Raw genomic sequence first — 8236 nt, forward strand, 5'->3', positions numbered from 1 at the left:
CTGTGAACCTGAGCAAGCAGGGGGGGCCCACTCGTTGGCATTGGCACTGGCACAGGGCCCCTCAAAGTACAGCGGTGTGTTTGCACGGCGGGGGCGCCTCCCACCGGCAGCAACACTTTTGCGTACTATGAGAGGCCCTGTGCCAGTGACGTCGCCAACTAGTATTCCTCCCCCCACCTGATGAAGGAACCTGCACTTTCATCTGCACCTTCCTGTTTGTCCCCGTGTAAGGTGGTATGGTATGCGGGAAGGGGGACCTGACTTTCAGCAGGGTCACAATCTTGCAGTGTAGCGTGCACGGGAAATGTTGCATTATGGGTCAATGTACCAGCAGACTCATCTATCACTGGCTGGGCAATGGGCAGGATGAGGAGGAAACACAGATATAGGCCCAAAGAATAAAGTGGGCTAAATGCAGTTCAAAATTGGTAACACAGGACTAATCAGGGGGCATTGCAGTGGAGGACAACTGGAATGAGAGGCTGACACAGAGAGTAGGCCCAAATCAGTAAGTAGTCGAAATGCAGTTCAAAATTGGCAACAGTAGTAAACAGGCGGCACAGCTTTGTTCAGTGGAGGAGAACAGCAAGGAGTGGCAGACACCGATAGTAGGCCCCAACCCAACTAGTAGGCCAAATGCAGTCTAACATTAACAGCTACTTAACGAGCGCCTGAAAACGGAATTTCAGGACAGGAAACCAGCAGAACAGCAAGGAGTGGCAGACACCGATAGTAGGCCCCAAACCAACTAGTACGCCAAATGCAGTTGTTCCGTTTAACCACAATTTAATGAGAGCCTGAAGATAGAAGTTCAGGAAAGGCAACCTGGAGAACACCTTGGAGTGGAACACACCATCTCTCTACACCCCATACCCAATTTGTAGGTCTAATGCAGCGTAGTTTCCAACAACTACTAAACGAGAGCATGATGATCGAAGCATTGGCGAGGAAACCTGGGGAACACCTTGGAGTGGAACACACCATCTCTCTACACCCTGTAATGACCAGAGGTCCGAATAAGATCCAGTGAGTCACAAACCAAGACCAAGGCAGAAATCTCCAACGGTATTTACTCAAAGGCAAAATAATCAAGGTAATATGGAGAATATTAAGGCAGATGCACCCCAAAGATACACTAATTCAGCAGCAGCTGAAATCACTGTGCCACTCCAAGGTCTCCTGAGAACTGTGTACTACAACAGACTAGTAAGAAATTTACCTAACAGGCAACTAAAAACAGGAACAAGTGTAAATTGAATGTAGTGTTATTAAGGGAGCCCCTGGAATGGCACATTGAGTATAACTTACACAACTCTAATATAAGATACACCTCTAAAGTAACAATTTAACACTCTGAGCAGAGATACCCGGGTATCTATAACTATGGTACCGTATCCTGAGATGGATTTCCTCTCAGGCAGGAATCCGCACAGGCTGCAGCCAGTTCATATTTTCAGCGCCAATAAGTTACAGCAAACTCCTCTTGTCTTGTCGGCCGATGCCGAGCCCAAACGCCGGGGACTTAGTTAGTGGTCTCACGATGTAGTCTCTGCTTCTGTAGCTCCTAGGAATGCTTCCACGACAATCCGTCCGTCTCTGTATCAGCAGTCTGTCCAGACTTGTTCCTCCACTCAATGCACAGGGAATCCACAGACTTCCAAATACGTACTGGGTTCTTAGCAAAGTCTCCGTCTTTACTTAGATAAAGGGTTAACTCCTCTCCAGGAAACGTTAGCAACACAAGTCTCTCACAGAGTTAAACAAAAGGTTAGCTCTTCTCCAGGGGAACGTTAGCCACAAAAAGTCTCTCACAGAGTTAAACAAAAGGTTAGCTCCTCTCCAGGAAATGTTAGCCACACAAGTCTCTCACAGAGTTAAACAAAAGGTTAGCTCTTCTCCAGGGGAACGTTAGCAACAAAAAGTCTCTCAAAAGCTTCTTTTCCTCCAAAAACACTTGCAGTAAATCCAGACAGTCTCTTTTTAAGATCTCACAGCAGCTTCTCCTTTTCTTCCCGCCTTTTCTCTCTCAGCTCTCACTTCTCACTTTCACTTTACACTCGAGACACTAGACCCCACCCCGCAGCACACATTGTCTCTGGGAGGTCTGTCCTCTGCTGCAACAGGCAAAAACCACAGGGTCCTAGTGCCCTCTCAGTGGGACTACAGTTCACCCTCTTACATGCCACCCCACTAGAGGTTGGCGTCCTCGACATACCTTCCCACTCAAATTTATCTTGAGCATATCGCTGAGGCGGTATTCCTGCCGTAGATCGTGTAGTTCTCCTGAGTCCTACATCAACAGGTGCGACCTTAGAGGGAGCTAGAGTCTCTTCCGTGGTCGTGTTAGTGGCCGTAAGTGGAGTTGTCTCCTCCTGCGGCTCGATGTCCTGTGATACAGCGTCAGGACCAAGCAGTTGACCTGATGCACTCTCCTCAACAACATCCTCCATATCCCCAACATTCTCATCACCCGAGGCCAGATCGGTCACAGGGGGCAAATAAGCAGGCGCAGGAGTAAACACACCATCAAACTCAAGATCATTCAGAGCTTCCGCCCCTTGGAACATGGCCTCTGGCTCTAGGGGAGTAGGCGCCGAATCTTCAAACCAGCACCGTTGTAACATGTTACGATGCAAATTACGGGTTGGCCCCCCTGTCCCCACCGGTTTGACCTCGTACACTGGAATCTCAGGGTTCACCTGTTTTTTTATCAGATACGGTATCGCCTCCCATCGGTCACTCAGCTTTCCTGACCGTCGTTTTGTCCTCACCAACACTCTGTCCCCCGGAGAGAACAGCTCTGTTTGTACAGGCCGCGTGTCCTTATGGACCACCTGTCGAAGGCGGTCGCCCACCACCTGATGCACCACCCTCAACCGCCGCCGATGCTCTCGTACCCACTCGGATGCAGTCCGAAGGGGGGCGGAGGAGGGATCTGGCATGTTCAAATCCTCAATGTCTCGGCCAGGTCTACCAAACATCAACATGTGTGGTGAGTAACCAGTAGTACTGTGCACCCTGTTATTGTAAGCCCACATCAATTCGGGGAGATACTCAGGCCAGCATGTCTGTTGCTGACTCTCTAAGGACCTCAACATTTGCAACAGGGTCCGATTAAAACGCTCACACGCCCCGTTACCCTGAGGGTGGTAAGGCGTTGTTCTCGACTGCTCGATACCATAGAGCTGGTGCAACTCTTTCATCAGCGTCCCCTGAAAGCAGGCCCCTTGATCTGAATGTATTCTCTGCGGACACCCGAACACTTGGAAGAAATGTCGGCACACTGCCTCAGCCGCCGACTTGGCCGTCTGATCTCTTGTCGGCACCGCTACAGCATACTTGGTAAAGTGATCTGTCATCACCAGGCAATAGGAGTACCCTGACGTAGAGTACCCTATCAACACGTAGTCAATCATGAGTAGCTCCAGTGGAGCTGAAGTCTTAATAGACTGTGTGGGAGCCCGCTGCTCAGGGCTTTTGTTGAGCCCACAAATTCGGCACTGCCGACATGCGTCGGCCACCATCCCTCCCAACTCAGGGCAGTAGAGGACTCGCTGCAACCACTGAAGTGTCTTTTCACTTCCAAAATGGGCCCCCTTCTCATGCGCCTCACGAGCGACCACCGGCCCCATCCCCACAGGAATTATCAGTTGGTACCGATGCTGCAGCTCCGATGGCAGGTACACCTTACGATACAAAAGACCTTGCTCCACACACAATTTATCCCATTGTCGAAGGAGTTTCATTCCTTCCATGGACAACTGAGCCTTGTCCTCTGCACTGGGCCAGGCCTTGTTTTGTACCCAACGGCGCACAAGTGCAATGTCCGGACACTCATCCTGGACTCTTGTCCAATCTGAGGGTGTTTTACCCAGTACACAGGGCATCCCGGTGGCCACCCCACTTGAGTGTACCACACTTTGGACGATAGGTATCTGCCCCAAAGCTGGAGTTTCAGTGTCCTCAAGTTGTTCGTCAACATCTTCCCCGGATGACCCAAGGGGCACCCTTGACAATGCATCTGCATTGCCGTTCTCTCGACCAGAGCGAAATTTAATGCGGTAATTGAACTTGGCCAGTCTGGCGACCCACCGCTGCTCCAACGCCCCCAGTTTTGCATTCTCTAAGTGAGCTAGCGGGTTGTTATCTGTCATGACTAGCACCTCAGCTCCTGTTAGATACTCGGCGAAGCGTTCTGTCATTGCCCACACCAGGGCCAGCAATTCCAGCCGGAATGAGCTGTAGTTAGCCGGATTTCGCTCGGAGTCTCTTAAAGATCTGCTGCCATAAGAAATCACTCGTTCTCGGCCGTCCTGCACCTGTGCTAGTACTGCCCCCAACCCATGAAGACTACCATCGGTATACAACAAAAAAGGGGTGTCAAACCGGGCGTAGGCCAGCAATGGGGCACTCGTTAGGGCGGTTTTCACTCCATCAAATGCCTTTTTCTGTAGGGGCCCCCATGGAATGGGGCGATTTCGAGGACCCAGCGCTGTCCCTCTCAAAAGTTCATTCAAGGGACTCACCACTTGTGAGAATTTAGGCACAAACCGCCGATAGTATCCTGCTAGGCCCAGGAAGGCCCGCACTTCTCGCAGGTCACAAGGAGGTGGCCACTCTTGTACTGCCTTAATCTTACTGGCTAAAGGTAGTACCCCGTCCGGGGTCACCAGATGCCCCAAATATTCAATCTGGTTTCGTAACAGTTGACATTTTTTTGGCTTTATTTTCAGGCCGTAGCTCTTGAGCCGCCGGAGAACTTGACGCAGCTTCTCCAGATGATCTTCAAATGAGGTTCCGAACACCACAATGTCGTCTAGATATATCAGGACTGATTCAAAATTTAGATCGCCCAAGCAATGTTCCATCAGGCGTTGGAAGGTTCCTGGGGCGGTAGCGAGGCCAAAGGGCATCCGGTTGAACTCAAAGAGCCCCATTGGCAAGACAAACGCCGTCTTGGCCCGATCTTTTTCAGCCATTGGGACCTGCCAGTACCCGCTTGCCAAATCCAACATTGAGAAATACTTGGCCCGACCCAGGGCCGACAGGGATTCTTCAATACGGGGTAAAGGATATGCGTCCCGTACGGTGTGGGCATTCAATTTCCGATAGTCCACACAAAATCGGAGTGTCCCATCCTTCTTGCGGACCAAGACTACAGGGGCCGCCCAGGGACTCCGGCTCTCTCGGATCACTTGGTTGTCCAGCATACTGGCCACCATGCTCTTCACCTCTTGATAGAGCGCCGGAGGAATTTGACGATATCTTTCTCTAATGGGTGGAGTATCCCCCGTTGGAATCTCATGCTCAATCGTCTGGGTACACCCAAAGTCCTCTCCATGTCGGGAAAATGTCTCTTGATGTTCCCACAAAACTCTCTCCAACCGCTCCAACTGCACGGGGGTCAGCTTCTCCCGATCCACTCCCATCTGCTCCATGATCACATGAACATTCCATTCCTCCGTAGGAGGTTCAGTCCGGCCTACCTCGACCGCGAATGTCCAGGATGACTGTTGGTCTGGTCGCAATTCGAACCCTGCATTTTCCGGCACCTTCTCTGCCGGCACGAACAGTTCAGCCAGTATGGTCCCAGCGGGAATTGCAACAGCTTCATCTAAAACATTGATGCATCGGACCGGCACTCGTCCATTCTTCACAATCGCCAAAGACCGGGCCACATGTACCTTGGCAAATGAGGAACCCTCTCGGGCGGGCTCAAGTAGCACTTCAAGCCCATTCAATCTCTGTGCAGCTCCCACAGGCAGCATTAAGAGTTCCTCTTGTCTGGGTCCCAGCAGGATCGGGGCCCTCGAAGTCACTCGGACCCGGCCCACCCGGCCACCTGGGACCGCACTTTTCAGCAAGTCGCAACTCAGCACTAGACGGTGTAGAATTCTCTGTGTGGGTCGGTGTCTTGTCGCACGGGCCCAGTATCGGGGTCCTTCACTGGCATACATCTGGTGATTCAAATCTCGCAGCACGTTCATTCCGAGCGTCACTTCCATCCCTCTTCTAGGGGGGTGATCCACCAGTACTACCCCTTTCTGCCCCAGCTCTTGACCAAACATTTTTAGTTGCATCCACACGATCCCTTTGACTGACAATTGACCATTATTTGCAGCGGTCAGTCGTATCACTCGGCCATCCTCTGGAATCACTAGTCGACTGAAGTATCTCTCATATACTTCTAGAGGCATTATAGTACATTCGGATCCCGTGTCAACTAAGCACCTCATCTTCCGCCCTTCAAACTCTGCTTCTATCACTGGACTACATGCAAACAAATCTTGTTCATTCCGTCGAGGGCTTTGTGTGGGTGGGGCCGCTGCTGCTTGCCCTCTCATGGCAGCGGCCGGAAGTTTAAAGCCGGCGACGGGGTTTCTGGGGCTGTAAGCACCCGGCAGTAACGCGAGATGTGTCCCTGGCGGCCACACTTCCAGCAGGTGATTGTTCCTCGTGGGCGAGGGCTTGACTCATTCTGATAGGACGACCTGGCCATTTGCGGGGTCACCGTTCCAGGGGGTGGGGCAGGAGGTTCCCGTGAGGGGGTAGAGGCGGGATCAACTGTCAGTTGAGACAATTTCAGCTTCAACTCCTTCACCTCAGCACGCAAAGCTTGTACCACGCTTACCAGCCCCTCTCCCCCCGACCCTGATGACACACCTTCCTCCAGCTGGGCACTGTTCACTGACCCCTCGGGAACATAGGCTGATTTCTCTTCCCTTTCCACTGCAGCTCGGTAAATCTGCCAGAAAGATAACTCTGGTGCAACCCGGGCCATTTCCAACAGCTTGTCCCGGAGAAGTCTATGGGCTAAACCGGTGATGAATTGGTCCCGGAGCAAGCGGTCTACCTCCCGGAACGCCCCCATGGCCCCCGGGTCTAGTCGCTGCATCTCATTCAACATCTCTTGTAAAATATTAGAGTACTGCATCAGGGACTCACACTCTCTCTGGGGACGATTAAAGAATAGGGACCGAAGCTGGGCCACACGCGCTCGGCCCCCCAAACTCCCCTCTAACAGTTCCAAAATCTTTTCTAATGTATCCCTCTCTGATTCTGGGCGCACCATCACCATACGCCTAATATCACCCTCCAGTGCATTTAATGCCAGCTCAGCGCGTAACGCGGGGGTCAAATTACACATGCGCAGAATACTCCGGATTCTCTCAGCCCAATCTTGCAACGCCATATTGCGCCCATCGTATTTCGGCATGTGCTGAAGTAAAGCTCCTACAGGCACATACCCTCCCGGAGTCGCAGCGGCTGCCAGGGGAACCCCAACCCCTGAGGAGGATGCGGATACAGCGGGGTCATTTCCACCCTCGCCTCCGTCCATGACAAACACTGGATCCTGCCGACTACGCCAAAAATGTAATGACCAGAGGTCCGAATAAGATCCAGTGAGTCACAAACCAAGACCAAGGCAGAAATCTCCAACGGTATTTACTCAAAGGCAAAATAATCAAGGTAATATGGAGAATATTAAGGCAGATGCACCCCAAAGATACACTAATTCAGCAGCAGCTGAAATCACTGTGCCACTCCAAGGTCTCCTGAGAACTGTGTACTACAACAGACTAGTAAGAAATTTACCTAACAGGCAACTAAAAACAGGAACAAGTGTAAATTGAATGTAGTGTTATTAAGGGAGCCCCTGGAATGGCACATTGAGTATAACTTACACAACTCTAATATAAGATACACCTCTAAAGTAACAATTTAACACTCTGAGCAGAGATACCCGGGTATCTATAACTATGGTACCGTATCCTGAGATGGATTTCCTCTCAGGCAGGAATCCGCACAGGCTGCAGCCAGTTCATATTTTCAGCGCCAATAAGTTACAGCAAACTCCTCTTGTCTTGTCGGCCGATGCCGAGCCCAAACGCCGGGGACTTAGTTAGTGGTCTCACGATGTAGTCTCTGCTTCTGTAGCTCCTAGGAATGCTTCCACGACAATCCGTCCGTCTCTGTATCAGCAGTCTGTCCAGACTTGTTCCTCCACTCAATGCACAGGGAATCCACAGACTTCCAAATACGTACTGGGTTCTTAGCAAAGTCTCCGTCTTTACTTAGATAAAGGGTTAACTCCTCTCCAGGAAACGTTAGCAACACAAGTCTCTCACAGAGTTAAACAAAAGGTTAGCTCTTCTCCAGGGGAACGTTAGCCACAAAAAGTCTCTCACAGAGTTAAACAAAAGGTTAGCTCCTCTCCAGGAAATGTTAGCCACAC

The sequence above is a fragment of the Ranitomeya imitator genome, chromosome 1 (assembly GCF_032444005.1).
Source record: "Ranitomeya imitator isolate aRanImi1 chromosome 1, aRanImi1.pri, whole genome shotgun sequence".
NCBI lineage: Eukaryota > Metazoa > Chordata > Amphibia > Anura > Dendrobatidae > Ranitomeya > Ranitomeya imitator.